Genomic DNA, 24350 nt, shown 5'->3' with positions numbered 1-24350 from the left:
AATCAGTCCAAACAGATTTTCATTAAAAATGTAAATATGGGTGGGTCAACATAAATGAAATTTATCGCATGACCATTTTTGTCCTCACCATGCACAGGATGGGAATGGGGCAGAACATGGGGAAACAGGTGTTATCACACAGTAAATTGCTCCTGTGCTGCCGCCTGACCATCACCCGTCCCCTGGGTTTACTCTGCTGGCCGATTTTGATAGTATGGAAGTGTACCTCCAAAATTGGCCAGCAGAGCATGCCTGGGAGACAGGTAATGGTTGGGCGGCAGCGCAACAGCAATTTACTGTCCCTGTTTTGCCCCGTTCCCTTCCTTTGCTTGGCTAGGACAAAAATGGCTATGCTATAATCTCCATTTTTTGTACTTTACAATGTAGAAGCAGAAAGGGATAAAAAAAATGTAGGCTGTAACGGCACTGCAGCAATAATCCTGTTTGACACCACTTTAACTGCCATGGCTCAATGCTATGGAATGTTGGGAATGGTAGTTTGGTGAGGCACTAGAACTCTGGTGCCCCACCAAACTACCATTCCCGGAATTCCATAGCATTGAGCCATGGCAGTTAAAGTCGTGGCAAATGGGATTATTTCTGCAGTTCAGATCCAGCCGTTATTACAGAAAACATCAATCCTTTAGTAAACTGTTATCATATTTCTTTTACTTAAAAACTATTTTTAAAAGTCCAAAAATGACATTTTATTCTAGGCATATCTTTTATTGTCCTCTGAGGTGGAATAATTCTATAATATTGCAGTCATTTAGATTGATGTTTGATTTCTTATTAGGCAGAGGTATTCAGATTTTTAATTTTTTTTTATTTATTTTTTTGCCATCACTTTTCCAAAGATAGTTCTATAATTTTCAGTTATTCTCTACTGATTTTCATTCAGAACTGCAAATGTTCCTTTTGAAATGACTGTATAGGGTTTTGTTATAATTACTTGTGAGTTTATTTTATTCTCCATATAAATACATGTGTTTGATTTTACTGTCCCAGTTTCCCCAAATTAATCTTTCAGTACAACATAAGGAACAAGGAATCTTGGCTCCTATTCAATTAGTGTCATATGAATGAATTCTTTTTCCTTTATTTATTTAACTCTAATTCATTTGACCAAAGGAGTGAGACATGGTGTTGTATATAAAAAGTTGTGAAATGCAACTGCAACTGTGATATTTGTCACTTTACACCATGACAGTGGGTCTCTAGATTTCCATTGTAAATCAAACATTGGGAAGAACTGAGATACCTTCCACTGAGTGGTGTTATCCAAACTTGCCTACAATCACACACTGGGTTTTTTTTAAAAAAAATCCACAGAACATAGAAACAAATGTCTTCCTCTTCTGATAGTATAGCCTCCTAGGTTTCTTCCAGATTTGTTTTTTCAATATAATGATCACTCCCTAGCTATGGGTGATGGCTATAGCAGTTATAGGTGCTATACAGACCGGCACAAAGCGCTGGCCTGCACACATACTAGGGTTACCTTGGGGTATCCTTTCCAGACTCCCCACAACCCTAGTACATTGCTGCGGCGTTGTAATGGCGATGCCCTTTCCAAATGGGGCGGTGCAGACGTGACATCTTGGTGCCGCTGAAGGGTGCTTGTGGCGCCCTTTCAGTGGTGCCAGAAGGAGCTCCGTTTCGGAGCTCCTTTGGCTGCACATATTGCTGGTGCGGCCTTTAAACAGCCGTGCCAGCAATACAAAGAGAAAGGGTCCGAGTGGCCCCTTTCTCCTTTTCCCCGCCTCTGTTGGGGTGTTGTTGGCACTTGAAGCCCCAAGGACACCCCTTTCCAGGCTGCGGGGAACCAGCCATTTGCTGCTTCCCCGTGGCCTGGAAAAGTGGCAGATTGGGGCTTCGGGGCTGCCGTTGTGGCAGCTGAGGCCCTGATCCATCGGGGAAAGGGGCGGGTGCAGGCCGCCCCAAAGGGGCGGTCTGTATCCCGCCATACTTTGCTGAATATTTCCCTATCCCTTCCTTTACCTAGTTCTCTGGCATGCATTGTCCTGTCACTGCCACTTCTTGGAGTGAAATCTGGTGTTGGCAATGCGTATTTGGAATTTCAAGCTAAGATATTTGCTAGATTTCTAGACAGAAGAGTGTTATTATTGTGTTTGGTTTTCCGTGTATATTTTGAGACTGCTCAGTTTTGTGAGCCAAATGCACATTTTCTAGTTTGAGGTCAGTGGAACAGAAATATCTTGTGTCAAGCCTGGAGCAGATATGAATTCAAAGCATTGGTGAGAATTTGACTTTGAATTGAAGTGCTATAGAACACAGAGTATGTATGCTCCATCCTTGTGCCGCTCATGTCCTACCCCTTTCAGCCATTTTGCTCCTGTATCTACGGGGGTCTCTCATTGTATTTTCCTTGGTGGCACTATGTTTGGCATTTTGCTAGGACAGAAGGGCTTCTGACATATTTTATAGCTCTTTACTTTCTGATCTTCCATATATAGCTGCATTTTTAAAAATACATCAAAGGGCAAAATTTCCATTCTTAATTTGTGCTTAAGATGTGTTCAAAAGACTTGCTTCCAATATGTATGGTACATAATGCACCAGTGATTGATAACTGTGCTTTATGGGAAAAGTGAAACATAAAGTGCTTCCTTCTTTTCAAATTATAATTAATGCTAAATTTAGGGGGAAATCAAAAATGTCAAATGTTTTGTAGAAGTGGAAGGAATGTGATTTTCTAATTTAATTCTTCAGCACTTGGGCTTTAATAAAAAAATTCAAGTTTTGGCATGAATTTCATTGCTGCGTTTTATAAAGGTCTGAAATATAAAAATTACATACTTCACTGAATTCCATGGGATTTGTAGTTATTTATTTGTGTTAGGATTCTAATCCAACAATGTTGATAAGTAGATGTGTGTTATATTTGTGTGAGCTTTCCTTTCAGCACTAATTAGGACCATGTGGTGTATTTTGCTGAGATTAACATGTAGGTGCACTTGCACTACCTCTCCTGTTGATTTAATAAAACTTCAACCTTTTCAAAAGCTTTACAAAGCTGCCATCATTGCTTTTGATTCCTGTGATTTTCATTAATCTGAAAACTAAAAATTAATGGTTACCATAGTGATTTTTGCTTCATTTCACTTGCCTTGAAACCACTGCTATTTGCATTTAATTTCTTTCTTTATAGTAACAGTGGATTTCTTGGTTTTATGGATTAGATCTAGTGCCTCTGTTTTTATTAATCTTGTTATGTGGAAATTATTCTAGGGACATTAACTCTTGGTAATATCTTTATGTTTTCTATAGAAGATTTAGGATTTTGGTTTAACATAGCCTTCATTTAATGTTTTAATGACCCCACGGTTTTAAATACAGTGCTTGTGGAATAGCATTCTAGATCCCATCTGATCATGGAAGCTAAGAAGAGCCAACCCTGGTTAGTACAATTTGAATGAGAGACCACCAACTAACACCAGAGGCTTTAGACTATTTTTCAGAGGAAGGCAATGGCAAACCACCTCTCAGTATTCCTTGCCTAAGAAAAATCTATGAAGGTTCCGGGAAAGATGGCGGAGTGAAAGCTGCAACTCGCGGTAGCAGGCGAGAGAGCAGCACCGCTTATAGTATTTTTGTGGGGGAAAATCGCTCCCCCCGGTAAAGGGGACTCGGGTGGGCCCGCGGGGTCCTCCAGGACTCATCAGATTTTGCGGAAGGAGTCACAAAAGTGGCTCCTTGTGGATGATCGGTGACGGAGAAGGAGGACGAGGGCAAACCGTGACTATAAGCAGGGCGCAAGCAAGCCCCGCCGGCCCGGATTTTAGGGGAAGGATAAGAAGACAAAGGTGGAGAGGAAAGAAGCTGTTGCTGTGGATTAAGATCCTCATCAAATATACTTTACCGGAGGTAGAGAGGGGGAAATTGGATTTGGTAAAGTAATCTAAGACTGTAAACAACAAAAGGAGGAATATATAACACTGAAAGGGGGCTTTACAAACCGAGAGAGAAGCAACCCAGCCGCTAGTTTGGAGTGAAGGAGAGGAAAGGAAGGGAGACGGAGGGTGCGGAAAGAAGACAAAGTGAAGGAGAGAGAGAAGGAACTGGACTAGGAGGAGAAGAAGAAGATAAAGGACCAGGGGTGAGGAAAGATGACATTGGACTAGGAGGAGAAGAGGACGACAGCAGACCAGGTGGAGAAAAAGACGACAGCGGACCAGGAGGAGAAGAAGACGACAGCGGACCAGGAGGAGAAGAAGACGACAGCGGACCAGGAGGAGAAGAAGACGACAGCGGACCAGAGGAGAAGAAGGGGATTGTGGCCTCGGCAGGGAGAAGGAAGGCTAAAACTTACTACTCAGCGTTTTCAAGGTCAAACACCGCGTGTAAGGAAAGGAAGTGAAAGGACAGGAACAGGAAGTGACTCCCAACAAGAAAAAGAGCAGGTACAAGAAGGTCCTAATAGGGAGTCAGTGGAAGGAAAAAAGGAAATGACACCTAGCAGTCAGGAGGAATAACTGCACCTGGAAATAGAAATAAGGAACTGAGAGAGAAGGGAAGCTGATATATGAAACACAGTGACACACAGTGGTGAGGAGGTATAATAACGGGACACTGACAACAAAGAACTCTAAAATGATGACCAGAGGACAGGAAAAGGAGAAAAAGATGATGCAAGGGGTGGAAGTAAGGCAGATGCTGCCAAGAAGACCTTCAGTAGAACTTAAAACTGTAGACACTAACTGGAAGATACTAGAGGCGATACAAAAAATGGAGACAAGCATAAGGCAAGAAATTAAAGATTCTAGAGATGAATTAAGGGCTGACTTCAAAAAAGATATGGAAAACCTTAAAAATACAATGACAGAACTATCAGAGGACATGAAAGGAATCAAGAAGAAAGTGAGTAAGCTGGAAATGAAAACTGAGGAGCTGGAAAGAGTAACGCAAGAACTAACTATGACACAAATGCAGGAAAAAGACCAAATTAAAATAAAAGAGATGAAAGACAGAAGAAAATGCCTTAAAATAAGGGGTCTAAAGGAGAAATATAATGAGAACCTGTATGATAAAGTAGTTCTAGTATTAGCGAATCTGATAGAATGTCAGCCAGAACTGTTAGATCTGGACGTGGACAAAATCTTCAGGATAAACTCAGTTGCAGCCAAAACAAGGAATTTGCCACGAGACATTGTGATTTATTTTACGAGAGAAAGAGTGAAAGATAGAATAATTCAAGAAAGCTATAAAAAGAAAATCACTGTAGATGGAAATGAAATTCAAATCTTTAAAGACATTCCCGGTGATGTGTTGAGGAGGAGAAGAGACTACGCAAATTTAACAAGAGTGCTGCAAATAAAGAACATAAGATACAAGTGGGAGCCGCTAGAAGGAATCTCTTTCATGTGGAAACAGAGATATTACAAAATAGACACAGTCGAAAAAGCAAGGATTTTTTATAACAAATGGTTCAAGGAAGACGAGAAAATGGATAAGGACTCAGAGGGTGGAACGAGAAGAGAAGAACAAGAGCAGATTCAAAGACAAAAGGAAAAGGAAGAGAAAGAAAAGGAAAGAGAGGAAAAAAGGAAAGATGGAGAGAAAGATGGAGTAGAGCAAGAAGATCTCCTGATAGGAGCAACAGGAGCAACAGGAGGAGTAGATCTGGAATGGGAGGCGGAGCTGAGGATCCTGGGAGAAAACGTAGAGGTCACAATTGAAGAAAAGAAGGAGTGGCAAGAAGTAAAGGAATAAAAAAAAAGAAGAAGAAGAAAAAGAGGAAGATAAGAATAATAAGAAGGAAACCAAACAGCAATAAAAATGAAGTTCCTTTCATGGAACATAAAAGGAATGAACTCTGGCTACAAAAGAAAATAGATATTTCATGAATTGGAAAAACAGAAATGGGATATTTGCAGCATTCAAGAGACGAGGATAAAGAAAAAAGATGAAAAATACTTAAGAAATCCAAAATTGGGGGAGGTGATTATTTCAGCAGGCACAAGGAAGAAAAATGGTGTAGCAATATACATTAAAAATAAGATTCCGGTGAAAGAGGTGATAAATGATGAGGAGGGCAGATACATAGGTATAGAAGTAATGGTGAATGGGAAGCAAACACTGATAGTGGGGATCTATGGCCCAACAGGAAACAAAACAAAATTTTATAGAAACCTACTAAAGAAAATAGCAAATTTAAAATATGAATACCATATATTTATGGGGGATTGGAATGGAGTCATAAATCCAAAATTAGATAGAGTATCAAATAAAAAGATAACAGAGAATCAAGGGAAATTACCAGAAAAATTCTTTGATATGCTAGATTTATTAGCTTTATCGGATCCCTGGAGAATTAAAAATAAAGAACTCAAAGACCATACCTTTTTCTCAGTTCCGCACAGCTCTGCTTCAAGAATAGACATGTTTTTAATATCAACGGAGATGATGAAAGAAGTGAAAGAGGTTAAGATAAAGATAAATAAAAACTCAGACCATAATCAAATTTGGCTAGAATTAGAACAAAGAGAGAAAGAATATAATTGGAGATTGGATAACACATTGCTTAGAAATAAAGAATTCATAAAAAAATTAAAAGAGCAAATAAAATATTTCTTCTTAGAAAATACTGAAAAAGATACCAGTATGAAAACTATATGGGATACGCATAAGGCAGTAATTAGAGGAATGTTGATAAAGAGAAAGAGTGAGAGAGACAAAGTATACAGAAAAGAGGTTCAGAAAATATCGGAGGAAATACAAGGTTTAGAAAAAAAGATGATAGAGGAACCAAAAAATGTGAAATTGAGGAAAAAGATGAAAACTCTTAAGAAACAATTAGAAGTTAATATGATAGAGGAGGTAAGTAAAAAAATGAAATTTATAAAACAAAGACAATTCGAACATGGTAATAAAGCAGGCAAATTTTTAGCCTATAAAGTTAAAAAAATGAAAGAATCGAGGCAAATAGTGGAAATTTTTGGAGATAAGGGGATTACAACGGAACAAAAGAAAATAAGAGATATATTCTTTGCAAATTATATATATAAAAGAGTTACAGGAAAAAGCAGGGATACAAATACAAAAAAAGGTTAGATATTTGGGAATTCAGATCACAAAAAAATAATGAACTATTCGACAATAATTATAGAACAAATTGGCAGGAAATAAAGAAGAATCTGGAAAAATGGTCAAAACTACAATTATCTCTATTAGGACGAATAGCAATTGTTAAGATGTGTGTATTACCTAAAGTGTTGTTTTTATTCCAAAATTTACCAATTATAGTTAATAACAAAATATTCAGTGAGTGGGAAAAGGATTTAAGGAAGTTTATATGGGCAGGGAGGAAAGCCAGAATTAAGTGGCAAACACTAACGGATGCTAAAGAAAGAGGAGGATTAGGGCTACTAGACTTCAAAATATATTTTTACGCATGTTGTATGGATTGGATAAGGGCATGGATAGAATTAAAAGAGGAAAGAATACTAAATTTGGAAGGATTTAATTTAAGATATGGATGGCATGGGTATATGTGGTTGGGAAGGGTAGAACTAAATAAAGAATTTAAAGACCACATTATAAGAAGAGCATTATGGAGAGTTTGGGAAATATATAAAGGGAATATATAGGCAACTTCCGGAATGGGTTTCTCCCCATGAAGCACTTCTACAAAGAGGCAAAATAGAGGGTAGGGCATGGCTAAGATATAAAGACTTGTTGAAAGGGGAGGAAGGAAAAAAAGCTATGAAAACAAGGGAAATGTTAAATTTGGAGGGATATAATATATCGTGGTTCCTCTACTATCAACTAAAGGAAAGATACCGAATAGATATGAATCAATATGGCATAACGGATAAAAAAAACAGAATTGGATATAATACTGGAGGATGGAAAAGGAAAAAAGATAGCTAAATTCTATAAGACCTTCTTAAAGCTGGAATTAGAACAAAACTGTATAAAACAAGGAATGATAAAATGGGCACAAAATATAGGCCATAATATTCAATTAGAAAGCTGGGAAAAAGCATGGGGCAAAGATCTTAAATTTACTTTGTGTGCAGATATTAAAGAGAATTTTTACAAAATGCTACATAGGTGGTACCTCACCCCGAGTAGATTAGCAAAGATATATAAAAAGGATACGGTGCTGTGCTGGAAATGTGGAAAAGGTATAGGGAGTTTTTACCATATGTGGTGGACCTGTCCAATAGTAAAAAAATTCTGGATTAAAATACATAGGATGATAATGAAAATAACTCAAAAAGAATTCCCACTACTCCCAGAAATGTGCCTGCTGAATATAATCGAAAGTAAAGAGCTAAGGAAAGAAAAGAAGACAATACTTTATTTGATCACAACAACAAGAATAGTACTAGGAAGGCAGTGGAAAAGCAGAGACATACCTGATATAGAGATGTGGTTGGAAAAGAGTTTAGACATATGGGAAATGGATAAATTAACATTAGCTTTAAATGAGAAAGATGAAGAAGAAAATGTTGCATGGAAAAGAATGCTGCAGATATATCATTCTGACAAGAGAATAAAATGACTAAGTAAATTAGATATGTAATAATGAGTAAATAGCTAGTATAGTAACCAATAGGTGAAGGGATAAGACTTGGTTTGTGGGTATAAGATAAAAGAGGAGATAGGATATATACAGTTTTAGTATTTAAGCAAGAGAGTTAGGATTAATATGAGGTAAAGAGATATTTGAGTGACTTCATGGGGAATTCAAAAGAATAGCTAAGAGTTCAGCAACACTGTGAATAATAAGGGGGGAGGGAGGGGGGAGAAGAACAATGTGAATGATTATATTGATCATAATGATGGTATATGATGGAATGCACTGATTTTCTTTTATTTTATAGTTTAAAATTCAATAAAGATTTTTAAAAAAGAAAAATCTATGAAAATTCATGAAGTTGATATAGGTTGACAGGTGACTTGAAGACACATACATGCGTGCACACACACACATTTATTCTCTCTCTCTCCCTCCTTCCCTCTGTTGCCAGATTCCTACTGTATGTATACAGTATAGGTCTGTGTACACAGCCTGGGGTAAGGTATCAGAATATGGGCATAACAGCCATTACATCCCCTTCCATGCATAGAACCTAACTGAATGATTTCCCACATCCCATCACAGCCTGTTAATCACTGAAAGTATAATTTACTTTTGGAGTTTGGCATTGAAACTTTCCATTTTCCATCACATGGTAATTTACTCATATCTGTCATTTTATATTGGTGTTTTCATCACTTATACAGGCATTATTTGAGAGTACTGCATAGTGCACCTTCAAATACGTATAAAATGTCCATCCAAAACTGTGTCTGCTGTTACTCCTTAGCTCTATTCTGTCATTTGAGATATTGGAGTTGTGAACATGGAGGGGAGTTGCATTATGCACCTATAGCATTCATGTGAATGTAGCCCCACCCCTAAATTGTATGCATTTCATTGAGCTCCCTGTGCAGTGTGGCATACACAATTGTAGAAGAGAAGTGTATATGTGTATAAATTTGTACAAAGGACTTCACATGATTTCCAACCTCTCATAATTCAGTTTCAAGGTCTCTTTGAACTCGGATCCATGCAAATAGTATTGGTTGCCAGCTGAGTACTTGGACAGAAGATTCAGCTACATGATAGTTTGGTTGCTAAGCATGTCTGTTCCAGTGAACAAGCAAATATGGACTTATACCCACCATTTTAAACACCTGCTGAGGTAGAACCAGCTTGGGATGGAATCTCAAAATTATGATGTCCCAAGAGAGAAAGTCCTATCTTGTGAATTCATCAGCATAGCCCTAACTGTAGAAAAAATGTTTTATTAATTAGCTAGATAATTAATTTATAAGATTATTTCCCATGTTGAATCCCATAGATTGCCCAATTAGCATTCCAATTATGCCATCACTTAAATATACTGGGTACTTTAAATTGTTAGAATTAGTTAGAGTTTCTCTCTGACCAGCAGAATAATGCAGAAGGTCTCAAGGAGAGTGGGATTAGGCTTCGAGGGAATGCATCACATGACTCTGTGCTAGCTGAATTCTGCCTGTTGTTTGGTGGACTCCTTTTGTAGGAAAGAGAGAGACTGAGAAGTCATGTGAAAAAAAGTAACTGAAGAAGGGGATCTTTCATAAAAGGAAGAGGATGGAGAAAAAAAGAAACAGTGAGCCCTTGCCTAGAATGGAGGAATGAAATGTAGAGGGGGAAGAGGTGATTTGTTTACTTGACAGGAAGTGATCAGACAGCCATGATTCTTTCATAGTATACCTTTTATGACTAAAGTCTCTTGTGGTTGGCCTAAATCTTATTGATAGTCTCAAGTATAGTTCAGTCATCAATTATTGAATAGTAAATCAATACTTTTGTAAATCCTGTTCATTCAGTCTACTCTGGCTGGGATTAGTAATTGGATCAATGCTTTTTCCTTGTTGGTCTATATGGAAATCACTGAGGTTTTTTTTCCTAGATAGTAAATTGTGAGTGACAGATGGAGGAGTTATTAATCTCTTCACTTCCCCATTTCTAATACTTATTTATTTTGGATGACCTGTGTCTTGATGGTAAGTGACCAATAGGGCCAAAGAGATCACCAAGCATGCAAGTCCCCAGGGGATGTCAACAGAAAAAATCAGATCCTGCCCTGAGTCAGTTCCTATAATGAATAGAAATGTAGTGGTTTGAAGGAGCAGGTAAATAGGATAGTCAGGAGACTGTCCCAGACTAGCCATTCTGTGCTTTGCCTCACAAAGAGAAATACAATAGTTTTATGCAGAAACTTTCTGCATAATTGAAGAAACCTTGATTAGAAGAAGTGCTTATTGTCTCACTTTCATGCTGGAGGGGAGAAAACTCTTAACATGATGTGTTGACGCATCCTGTCTTTTCAGGAATTAATAAACAGTAACCCTCAGGCAGTGGTGTCACTATGGGTTGCAGTGCTGTGGCCCACACTGGGTGACACCAGTGAGCAGCAACACATTTTGACTCAACGGGGTTCCACTAGAGCAATCAGGAATGTACTGGTTTAATGGCAGACCAGAAGAAACGAAATCCATAGGATGGTCAATCCAGACCGTATCTCTTTGCTCCTAAGAATACTTTTTAGTTCATCTGGTAAGCAAGATGGGCTGGATCTGGACCGTAGAAATAATCCACTCTGGCACCACTTTAACTGCCATGACTCAATGCTATGGAATTCTGGGATTTGTAGTTTGCTGTGTTACCAGAGGTTTCTGACAGATAAGGCAAAATGTCTCACAATACTACAGTTCTCAGAATTCCATAGCATTGAGCAATTGCAGATAAAGCGCTGTAAAACTGGATTATATCTGGAGTGTGGATGCAGCCATGGTGAACAATTAGTCCCTCTACTCTCAGTAGAATTTTCTGCCAATAAAAGCATATGAGAATGGCAATTCATTCCTACATATGATGATGTTCAACACTGGATTCAAATGATGAATTTGTTTGGCTGCTACTATATGGCACCCTCTTCTCCTAACTGGAAAAATCACACATGTAGGGAACTTAATTTTTTCAAAAAAAGCTGACTGTTAAGCCAATTATATTTCCATTTTAGATATTCTATTGTAGTATGTTCTTCCTCCTACCCCCATTTTTCTTTTGATTCTGAATTAGGTATGAGTTTTGTTATTTTTAACATGGACTCCTGTGTATATAAACCTTGTTTTTCTAGTGTATGATTTTTAACTCCCTCTAGCTGATGAAGAAGCCAGTGGAGCTTCAAACGCTTGCAATATCTATAATGTGCATTTTGGTTGTTCCAATAAAGGTATCACTGTTTTGTGGATTCTTGATGTTATTTTACTTTGTTATATGGCCAATGCAGCTACCCTTGAATATGGTTTCTTGTTGTTGTGTGCTTTCAAATTATTTTTGACTTATGGTGACCCTAAGGCAAAACTTGTCACAAAGTTTTGTGAGTGTGAGTGTGTGTGTTATTCGCCCAAGGTCACCCAGTGCATTTCCATGGCCTTGTGGTGAATCAAACCCTGATCTCCAGAGTGTCAGATGAGGGACGTCCTGTCATGTTCCTGTTCTTCCTGTACAATAGCAGGAAGGAATTTCAGACAGGATTCATGCTTATCCCATCTGGGAAGCGTGAATGACAGTGATCATGCAAAAGGCTTTCAGATGAAGTCGTGCAGATCCCTTCATTATTCTGCCATTACCCTGTCATTAAAGCAACATTGGCCAGCATTTTGCATTAACTGAAGATCACTTTAATGACAGGTTAATGGTGGGATCAGCACTGCGATTTGAAAGCCTTTCAAGTCATTGCAGTCATGGATGGGATAAAAACAGAATAAGGACGGGGGAACAATCCCGTCCCTATTCTGTCCTCATGCGAAAATCTCCATAGTCCAACCACTATATTACACTGATGTAGTATTACATCCATGCATCAACTCTTCCTGGGAATCAATCTCAACAACATTTCCAAAGAGATAAAAGGACACTTAGAGGTTCTGGAACCATTTGGAAAATTATAAATGGTCTTGACAAAATCCATGAACAGCACCACAAAATCTATTAACAATTTCTTGTATTATGAACTGTCATGATATGTTTTCATGTTCTGAGGTAGAGCGCCAGAATGCAGTCCTCATCAGATGTGTAGTACACTAGTCCAACCAAACTACTTTGGTATCTGAGGGGGAAGAAATTTCATAAGCACCTCTTCCTGTTAGATGGTTAAAATACAGTAAATTGAATCCAGACTTGATTACATGTAGATTAGAACCATTGAAACAAATGGTTTAGTTATGACTACTTGACAGCTACCTCTAGGCCCAGATTCAAAGTAGCATACTAATAATTAACAATTTACTGCTACTTTTCATATTACTAAAAATCTGTTGCTTGACATGACCACCTTAGTCTGCCTAGTGGTAGGGCTGGCCTTGCCAGTGTCTGAAGTGAGTAGTGAATGTGTGTATGTTCTAAGTAGATTATGTTATATAGTTCAGTGCAGAGAATTAAGACCCATCTTTTGAATAGTTTTAGTTTAGAGGTTTCTTACAAGAGACACTGTGACACATCTGTTTATTTTCTTTAAGCAAACCACATTTGATTGTCTTGTAAGATTATAGGTAAGATCATCCTCCCTATGGATATATACAGAGTATATAGTAGTATTGATCTTCAAAAGAACAGGAGTGCAGAGAAAGGGATTTTATAAGAAGCTATTTGTTAAAGAACAAATAGGAGTCAGACAAGGATACTTCATCCTCGTAACAAATAGAGGAATAGATATTGAATATATCTTCTGCATTTAAAGGGTTTTTAAAAAATTGCCACCTTTTAAGATTATTGTCACTGACTATAGTGTAACATCAATGTGTGTGTGTGTAAAGCTAGGGTTTGGACAGATCTGTGTCATGTTTCATATATGAGAAAAATTCTCAATACTGTATATCTCATCAGCTTCAAGACTTCATTTCCAAAAGGCAACACATCACCAAATTTAAGATTTAACCAGCAAAGCTTATGTCCATACCATAGCTCCTTGAGGATGTCTCTTTTCTTAGTTGTTGTAGTTGTTGCTAGATACTCTTCAGCATTAACCCTGCCTTTGCACTTTTATCTTTGACCTTCCCCAGTAACTGTTCCAGGTCTGTGATGTCTTCTGCCAGTATTGCATCCGCATAGCTTAGGTTGCTGATGTTCCTTCTGCCTATCTTCACTCCTCCTCCTTCTGCTTTTCTTTTGTTTTCAGCATATAAATTGAACAAATAGGGTGATAGGTTGCAGCCTTGCCTGACCCCTTTACCTATTTGAAACCACTCTATTTTTCTGAATTCAGTTCTGACAGTGGCCTCTTGTCTTTGTTACAGATTTCTCATTGGGACTATTGGCACCCCCATGTCCTTGAATGCGTTCCATAGCTTTTCGTGATCTATATGGTCAAATGCTTTGCTATAAAAGCACATGCTGATTTTTTCTGGAATTCCTGAGTTTGCTCCAATAGCCATTGTCTGTTTGCAATGTGGTCCCTTGTGCCTCTTCCTTTCCTGAATCCTTGTACCCCTAGAATGTATCTCTCCATGTATCCTTGGAGTCTGTGCTACAGAATTTTGAGCATTATTTTGTTTGCACATGAGATTAGTGCTATGCTCCTATAGTTGCTACATTCTTTTGTATCTCCTTCCTTGTGTATTGGAATATATATTGATCATTTCCAGTCTATTGGCCACCTCTTTGTTTTCCATATCTGTTGGCATATTATAGTTAACACTTGTGTTGCTTCTGTCTGAGTGCCTTGTAGCAGTTCAGTTGAGATATTGTTTGTTCCTGGGAATATATTTTTTTATGATTTCTCTTATTTTTTTCTTAGTACATTCTTTTATTTCTTCATATTCTTTTCTCCTTTTCTTGCTCTGTTCATGTCTGTTTAAAATATTTCAACTGATTAAAGGTGAATCTAGAGGTAAATTTGTTTCTGTGTTCTAATAAAATACACACAGATTTCCTTTTTGAAATGCATGTCTTGGCTCCCTTTGAAAAAGTCTTTTTTTTTCTGTGTTGCTCATTCCTGAGCTGCACTAATGTCAGGGCAATAAAGTCAGGAGTGCTCAACTCTGGTACTTCTCTATGCCTGTCTGTTAGATCTCCTTCATGCCTTACTGCATGAATAGGCATTTGAGACAAACTGATTGGCTGATAGAAGAAGGCATGGAGAGAAGGTGAAAGGGACTTACAAATGAACTGTAAATCCAATTCTCTCCACAGTCTGATTTAATCCCTTCACACTGGGAGTTTTGGATTGTCAACACCATAGGGTCAAATGGTCAACATGTCTACAAGTACTCAAAACTGTAACGCATTCATCGCAGCATGATTTGAAAAATTGCTGTGACATATTCCTGCCTAGTAAAATCTGATTAATATAGCAAATGTAATTCCATCCAAAAAGAAGAGCTAACATTTGCATAAGCCTTTCCAAATAGAGTGTGCATACATACACACACAATGCATGCATATGCATGTGCGCTTGAGCACACACACACACACACACATTTCTCACAAAATACATAGATAGTTTAGAAACGGCTGAAACTAAACTGCAAACTAAATAATGGTTACTGTGTATTTCTGAACTAGACACAAAAATCAGAAGCGTTGTCTCGGTAATTATGCATATTGATCTGCAAATGTGCTTATTATTTAGAAAATACAAATACTTGCTGAGATATGTACATTTACAGTGCAATTTAAAATTAGGGACTATAGCCAGATAATGTACAAAACAGAGACAAGGTATGGACATTCCACTGGTCCATAGCAAACTGACTACAAAAGTAGCAAATACTATTGTGACATGCACATTCTTAGATAATATGTACATTGGCTGGGAAATATGCACAATTCCTTTTCAGGGACTGATTATGTACACATTCTTCATGACACAAGGTGAATTATTGTGTTTATTAATTCTTTAATTCACATTGTCCCTAATATGTAAGGAGGTGTTAGTACTTCTAATCACTGCTATTTAGTTCTCAAATTAAATTTTGTGCTTCTTTTTCATGATTGTTAATACTCCAAATGCAGGTTTCATTATATAGTCGCCCCTCCTAACTCGCAGATCACAGATCTAAGCCCTCGATTACCTGTGGAGTGGCAACTCCCATTGTTTCCAATGGCACCTGCACCTGGCAACAATGCCTGGGCCGCACACACAAGGGTGTGCCCCATTCAATCCTATGAGGCTTGAATATGCGCGACCCTCCAGTTGCATAGGGAGGTCCAGAACAGATCCCCTGTGAAAACAGAGGGTCAACTGTACTGAGTACTCTGCTCCAGTGGTGTCACAAGGGTTGGTGTCACCCGGTGCGGTAACTCATGGTGTCACCCCCCCCCCCCATTGACTTCCTCCTGTTTCAAACCATGCAGAATCCTTAGCAATGCTTTTTTGCACTCATGTTACTGATAAATCATAATTCCCACATAGCACTGAGTGTAATGCTAATAGTTGTGACAAAAACAACTAGCAAAATTAAAATTATACCTTCAATATTACAATATCATATGCACAACCTAAATGTTTTCACATATGCATAGTGAAGATTTTGTTAAAATGTGATGTTTTTAAAGAAAACTTGAAAATATATTTTTTTAAAAATCATTTTTTTAAAAAAAAAATTAAAAAATGAAATTTGAATTTTAAAAAAATTCTGGGGTCTCTCTCCTCCCCCTGAGCTTCACCCCACTTCCACCATCTTTTAAAGCATTTTAAATGGAAGATGAATGCCACAGCCCATTTCTGCCAAAAAGTAGGTGTTTGAGGAGCAGTGGTGTCACCCCCCCCCCTCCTTAGGGTGGCAGTTACAGAAGAACCAGAATCATTGTATGGGTGAAACAAACACTCCTGTATAGTTTGTGGGCCTGTGGATAGCATAGTGCATCCCATTGTTAACTCAGATTGACTTCTGTCCTATTTCGATAACTAGAGTTTGGGAGGCTATTCATGACCAACCATAAAGTGCTTCTAGTTCCAACTACATTTTATCCAAGTCATTTTAAACACTTGATCTTGGTTTCTTTAATTTTTCCTTGTCTAAATCTCTCAGGTTCTGCCGAAGAATGCACCATTTTTAACATCAGTGGCCTGAGTATGGTATATGTTTTTCAGTCTTTCCTGTCACCATTTTCATAGCATCATTTCTGTTCTTATTTGGCAAACACTGGTACTCCAAACTCCTGTCTTTCTCTATCTTTTTATTGCACCAGTTAAACACAGTTAAACACTACATTGTTGAAACACTGTATACACAGACACACATGGATACTCATGTACAGAGTTCGTATATAAACCATTTCCCTCTTATAAATGTGTTTTCAGCCTAAAAACTTTAAAAAGTAATATTTGTTTGCTGTATGCATTTAACAACATGCACAAACTTAACAACACACTTAACAGCAGCAACAATAGTAGTAGTAATAAAATTTTCCCCTTATTTATCTCTTCTCAAGGCTTGAGGCAGGATATTACATAGATTAAAATATAATATTTATTTTATTTTATTTTTATCCTGCCTTTCTCCCAAGTTGGGACCCAAGGTGGCTCACAACACACACACACACACACACACACACACACACACACACACATTAAAACAACACTTTAAAAAACAAATTAATCCAATTAAAATAGTAAAAAGTTTTTAAAAATACAACATACAAAATTTAAAACATACAAGGTTAAAAATAATCTAAACCAACTCCCCATCCTCCAATAAAATTATGCCTGCATGATTTTAAAAAACTTGTTTGAATAAAAATGTCTTTGCTTGCCGACAAAAGGCCAGCAGGGAGGGAAACAGTTTACCCTCCTGTGGTAGGGAGTTCCAGAGGGTGGGAGCAGTCACTGAAAAGCCTCTCTCTCATGTCCTCACCAAATGAGCCTGGGATGGTGGTGGGGCTGAGAGAAAACAACCCGGAACAGAACCGGAACAATGGATGCAAGCTACAGGAAAAGTGATTCCACCTCAACATTAGGAGGAACTTCCTCACAGTAAGAGTTGTTCGACTTCGACAGTGGAACACACTCCCTCTGAGTGTGGTGGAATCTCCCTCCTTGGAGGTCTTTAAGGAGAGGCTTGATGGCCATCTGTTGGCAATGTTTTAACTGAGAGTTTCTGCATGGCAGGGGGTTGGACTGGATGGCCCTTGTGGTCCAACTCTAGGATTCTAGGATTCCAAAGCCTTCTCTAGAGGATCTTAGGGATCTAGGTGGTTCATATGGGGAGTTATGGTCTCTCAAATTGTCAGGACCACTGAATCCGAACGATTTTGTCTGCAAAGTGTCTTGCAAATTCCTCACAGTGAGCGGTCATGTGGTCTTTGTTTCCTTCTTTGGGGCCAGAATGTAAGAGGCTCCTGATAACTTTAAACAGCTCTGCTGGATGACACTGTGCAGATGTAATGGTGGCAGAAAGTATAGTTTCTTTGCTGCCACCACTGCTACAGCCCATATTCGGTGGGTTCTAGCCCATATTCGGTTGGATTCACTCTGAGTCTTCCGCCATTGTTGCTCTAGTCTCCGTCCCATTCATTTCATCACCATCCACTCCCTGGTGAATCAAGGGGCACATCTGGCTCCACTTCGTGTGAGGGGATCCTTAGGGGCAATCATGCCCACTGACCTGGCCATTTCTCTATTCCAGAGATTAGCCAGGGCTTTGACAGGATCACCTGCCAAGGCAGCAGGAAATTCCTCAAGAGCCATCAGGAATCCATCAAGATCTATAAGCCTCCTGGGGAGGACCAGCTTAATTGGCCCTTCATCCCTACAGAGGATTTGAGTCCCAGTCAGTCTAAATCCTACCAGTCCATGACAAAGGAAATATTGAAAGGTCCTCCACTCCCAGATCACTGTGATCCTGCTCTGAACAGAAAACCAGATCCAGAGTGTGCCCTGCCACATGGGTGGCTCCAGATATTACTTGGGATAGCCCCATGGTTGTCATGGCAGACATGAAGTCCTGAGCCACTCCTGACAGTGTAGTCTCTGCATGGATGTTGAAGTTTCCCAGCACCAGTAGCTGAGGGGACTCCAACACCACACGAGAGACCAACTCTGTCAGCTCAAGAAGGTAGACTGTTGTGCAGCGGGCTGGTCAGTACACCAACAGAATTCCTATTCTGTCCTGGCCACCCACCTTTAAATAAAAACACTCGTAACCAGTAGGCTCTGGGTCAGGGCATCTGGTAAGGGAGATGGAATCCTGATAGACCACTGGAACTCCACCTTTCCACACACACACCCCAGACCTTGCCTGCTGCTTAACGGAGAACCCAGGTGGATAAAGCTGGGAGCGATTAGCCCCCCCTCCCCCAGCTTCATCCAGCCAGGTCTCCGTAATACAAGCCAAGTCAGCATGTTCATCCAAGATCAAGTCCTGGATCAGTGGTGTTTTACCATTTACCGACCTGGCATTGAGCAGCAGCATTTTCAGCCCAGGGGGCCTACTACCAAGGCTATTGGGGATCAGTTTGGGAGTAACCAGTACCCTATGTACCTCCCTTCTACCAGAATGATAGAACTGACTCCCCATTGTCCCTCCTTCTTTAAACCAATCCACACTGTTAAAATACAACAACTAATAAATAGAGTAAAATCATTAAAATAATCATAACATGACAGGAGCAGGCATCATGGCAATCATTGAGACAATCCCTAACACTGGGGTTGAATCAGTTAATGAGGAATCAATTTTGGTTCCACATCCACATATTACATTTCTTTAAAGAGGTAGATATGATATCAGTTCACTGCTGGAGTTGGTGAGGAAACGAAGTGGTAGGGTTCCTTCACCCACATATCAATTCTATTTTGTTTTGTGTTCTTTTGCATCAGGTCCTCATCGTTCTCTTTTTGTGTGCTTACACTGGCATTGTAGCTTCTGGTTTGCTGTCTTTCCAATTTGCTTAAGAAAAGGAGATGCAGGACTTTCAGACACACAAAGTCAAGTTGAGGCTCTTAGTTTTGTTTTTAAGGATAGAACTGCCACTAGGGCTGAAATCTTAACACTGAACACTTATTAGAAAGGAAACCACACTGCGTTCAGTGAGAGTTACTTTTGAATAAATATGTCTAAGATTGTGAAAATAGCTTGTATATTATCTTTGTTCAAAACTTTCTAAAATGGATTTTGAACTAGAGGAAGATTTGTATTTGGGATGCTTTTTATACATAATTAATTTTCACTAAGCCTTTTAGCTTTCAGAAACAGGGGCAGTAATAACATTCTTAAACAACAATATTTAAACATTATATGCTGGGATAAAAATGTCTGGAAACCTTGTATTGCTCAGAAGGGAAGTGATTTGGTGTTACTTCTCTCTTGGGGAAAGTTGGAATGAGGATCTCACTCAATAATTCCTTTCCATTTTGGCTCTTTGCTGGATAGCAATTCATGTCAAAATTGAGCAATGATTAATACACATGATTCATAGGATAATATGATACAGGAGATTACAAAGTAAGTAAATAATTTCAAAGTACACACTGTTCAGAACAATCTGGTGATGCTTAAGGGTGAAAGGGTGAGGCAATCTATTTGATCATGTCTATTTTGAACAATGTTTGAGTTTGGGGAAATGGGAGAATTTTGCAAATAACTTCCACCAATATATCCTATTATTATTCCATTATACAAAGTTTAATTTGTTGCCGTTATATTTGGTGTGAAGACTGGATACAGCCTTCAGGTTTCATAGGCAGCATGCAGCATGCTTCTGCCCACAGCTGAAGAACAATAGTCAGAAAATTTTGTTTCCATCACACCCTACAAGTGGGCTTCCCACTAGGTGTCTGGCTGCCTATGACTGGATGGTCCAAGTGATCACGCAGGAATCATGGATTTTTACATTAAGTGTACCTCTGCAGTGCAGTTGTCCTGATCTGATTTTTTTTAACCACAACCACACAAATGTTTGAACATTTTTATAAATACACCTTAGAAATTAACTCTCTGAGGCATTTTTATAAGTGACTACAGCTCATACAGTCCACTAAAATGTGTGAATTTCAGTCCCAATCAAATTCACATGACAAAGCAGTTAACATGACTTCACTGGCAGCAGATATGTGGATGATTTAACATGTGTCTTGGTTAGCATTTTTCATAGTTTCAGTGATGTCAGACCAAACATACATAAATAACCCAAAGGGCACTTCAGAAACATTTAGGATGGTGGCAATTTATTGAGTTTAAAGGGTTTAAAGATTTCAGGTCAGCACAAAATAAAATCACTTTAACTAATGTAGAATTCACAGAAGCATCAAGTTCATGCAATCTTGCTCCCCACAAGTCTTGATTCAGCTTAAAAAGCTAAGGGGTTGTTTTATCAGCCTTCAACTAGGAAAAACTAATTGGATAATTTAACCTACTTTAGATACAGGCTACAACATTCCTCAGAGTAAGTTCTATCTGAACACAGGGATTTATTGTGGAATAAACATTAACAGGAATCATACAAAGCAACTTTTGACTTTCTTTTTTTAACATGTGTGTCAGTGAGTGAGTGAGTGAAAGAGAGAGAGAGAGAATAAAAACTTTATATTTATACTTCCCCACCTGTACACATTGCTTCTATTCCAATTCAGGGCTGCATGTACTTTAAAAGGAAATATTAAATTCCAAACAAGAGTTTTAAATTACCATTCAATTTGACCCAAAGCTGCATCATAGGGCAAAGCAGCAAGAGGACAGAGCAGTTAAGTAGAAAGAAAAGAGAAAACAAGCTGCCAGATGAAGTAAAGAATCTTGTCTTTTATCAGCTGGTGCCCTGCTAGCCACCTGACAGGATGGTCTGAAGTCCCTGTGGTGAAGAGCTAGAGCATCAGCTTTAATTCATTTTACTGAAAGATAAAAGAAAACTATAAAGACGCATGGAAGGATGTGTGACAAAAATACAGGCAGACTGAGGAGATATAATAAATGCTGAAGTATGGTTTTTATAAATGCTGTGTGTGTCTGTATGTGTAAGTAAGTGTAATAATACTTGTTAGGTTATTCATTATTTTCTGGGCACAAAGTCATTGTTCTGTTTTAAAGCAGCACAATATTCAGAAATCCAAGAACCACTGCAATGCAGTTCGTAGAGACTCCTTAGATCCCTGTAACTTGCTTTATAGTAGGGCTACTGTTGAAAAACTTTACGATACTACAGCTAGAGCAAAATTTGGCATCCAGTGTGTTTTAAGGACAACACAATGCCAATCTTGGATCAGCTTCACTGGTTTCCAGTTTGTTTCCATGCCCAGTTCAAGGTGCTGATTTTGATCTTTAAAGCCCTAAACTGCATGGAGTCTGAAAAACTGCCTCCTGTTATGGAACTAAAAGTGCAAATGCTTTGTAATATTTGATATCTCTCTTAAGTATTAGTGGACCTGTCAAATTTTATTGTTGTTTGCTGTGGGCTTTCCTAGATTTTATTATATGTTTTGAATGTTGATATCATACCTTTATTATAGATTTTGATTGTTTTTGTTTTATGTTACTCTTGCTGCCCGATAGATAAAGGATGCAATAAATTTCATAAATAAATCATCTGTAACAGCAATGACAAGTTTAGTGGTCTGAAACTTCCAGAATTATTAACAACAGGGATGTTATTGTGGGAGTCTATTACAGACCCCAAATCAGACTGAGGAACTGGATAATGCCTTTCTAGAAAAGATGACCACACACTCAGAGAGGAGAGATGGAGTAGTGATGGGTGGTTTCAACTATCCTGATATTTGTTGGAAATCCTACCCAGCCAAAACATTAAGGTCTAGCTAATTATTTACTTGCCTGGAAGACAATTTCATTGTCCAAAAGGTGGAAGAGGCAACAAGGAGATCAGTCATTTTAGAACTGATCCTAACCAACAAGGATGGCCTGGTTAATAGGGTGCAAGTGGTGGGATAGGAGTGACCATGTTCTCTTGGAGTTTGTTATACAGTAGAAAGAAGAAGCCAGGCATAGTAAGACACTCATTCTAGATTTCAGGAGAGCTGATTTCAGTAAACTTAGGGAAATATTGGGGATGATCCCATGGTCAGGAATATTAAAAGAAAAGAGAGTTTAGAATGGATGGGAGTTTCTACAAAGGGAGATACTGAAGGCACAATTTCAAACTGTTTCAATGATGAGGAAAAATAGGAGATGTCTCAAGAAACCGGGATGGATGACTAAGGAACTTTGAAATTAGCTAAATTTCAAATGGAGAATGTATAAGAAGTGGAAAAGGGAGGAAATAACTAAGGAGGAATGCAGGCAAATAGCTAGCACGTGTAGTAGGAAAGCCAGAAAAGCAAAAACACAGAATGAGCTCAGACTTGCTTGAGAGGTAAAGAACAATAAAAAGGGTTTTGTTGGGTATGTCCACAGCAAAAGGAAGAAGAAGAAAATGATAGGGCCATTGCATGGAGAAGATAGAGAAATGTTAACAAGGGACAGAGACAAGGTTGAACTACTCAACACCTTCTTTGCCTCAGTCTTCTCAGTAAAGGAAAAGGGTACTCAACCTGAGGAAAATGGAGCAGAGGACACAACAGGAGAAATGCAGCACACAATAAGTAAAGAGGAAGTACAGGAATACCTGGTTAATCTAAATAAATGTAAGGCCTGGTACAGACTGCCAGAAAGCAGTGGTCTGGGGCCGATTTTAGGGCTTGGGATTGCGGAGCAACCGCATGGTTATGAACCTTACTGCGTGGCAGTGGCGCCATCATGACGCAGCCACATCCACATGGGGCCGCCATGATGATGCAAGCATGAAGCAGTGTCTAAACATCATGGTGCCATGTGTGTGTCATCGCTGCATGCGAGTGCACCATTGGCGCACTCATGGTGCCCACTGCACAGACTAAAAAAAAGTGGGTTCTTTTTAGTCCTGACAGAGGCCACGGTGTTTGGTTGGTGCAGCCTCCATCAGGAGTAAAAACGGACGGCTCCAGCCCACCCTTTTGGGGTGGTCTGTCGAGCCCCTAAGTCTCCAGGACCAGATGAATTACATCCAAGCGTATTAAAAGAACTGGTAAATACAATCTCAGAGCCATTGGCAATAATTTTTGAGAACTCCTGGAGAACAGAAGTAGTCCCAGAAGACTGGAGGAGGACAGATGTTGTTCCCATCTTCAAAAAGGGGGAAAAAAGAGGATCCCAACAATTATCATCCAGTTTGACATCAATACCAGGGAAGATTCAAGAAGAGATCATTAAACAAAGAGTCTATGAACATTTGGACAGCAATGCCATTATCATTAAAAAGTCAACATGGGTTACTGAGAAACAAGTCATGCCAGACTAATCTGATCTCCTTTTTTGATAAAATTACCAGCTTGGTAGACAAAGGGAATGCTGCAGATATAGCATATCTTGATTTCAGTAAGGCCTTGTGCTCAGCAATGGTTCCTCTTCATATTGGAGAGAAGTGACCAGTGGGGTGCCGCAAAGTTCTGTCCTGGGCCCAGTGCCATTCACTATCTTTATCAGTGACTTGGATGAAGGAATAGAATGCATGTTTATCAAGTTTGCAGATGACACTTAATTAGGAGGAGTAGCTAATATCACAGAGGACAGTATCAAAATTCAAGAAGACCTGAATAGATTAGAAAGCTGGACCAAAGCTAGCAAAATAAATTTCAGTACAAAGAAATGTAAGGTACTGCACTACATTGAAATGCATAGGTATAGGATGGGGGACATCTGGCTTAACAAGACTACGTGTGAAAGGGATTTAGGAGTTCTAGGAGACCTAGTTGAACATGAGTCAACAGTGTGATGTGGCAGCTAAAAAGGCCAATATGATTTTAGGATGCATCAATAGA

At 38.8% G+C, this 24350-nt stretch overlaps 1 protein-coding gene across 1 annotated transcript in view; it reads left to right on the top strand.

Moving 5' to 3' along the window:
* Positions 1-24350, top strand: part of LAMA2 (laminin subunit alpha 2) — a 609129-nt gene that overhangs the window by 195369 nt on the left and 389410 nt on the right. The gene's annotated exons all lie outside the window — the stretch shown is intronic.

This window comes from Sceloporus occidentalis, unplaced genomic scaffold (assembly GCF_023333645.1).
Source record: "Sceloporus occidentalis isolate IW3139 unplaced genomic scaffold, rSceOcc1.0.p SCAF_6, whole genome shotgun sequence".
Lineage (NCBI taxonomy): Eukaryota > Metazoa > Chordata > Lepidosauria > Squamata > Phrynosomatidae > Sceloporus > Sceloporus occidentalis.
This window is presented reverse-complemented; position numbering and strand designations above follow the sequence as displayed.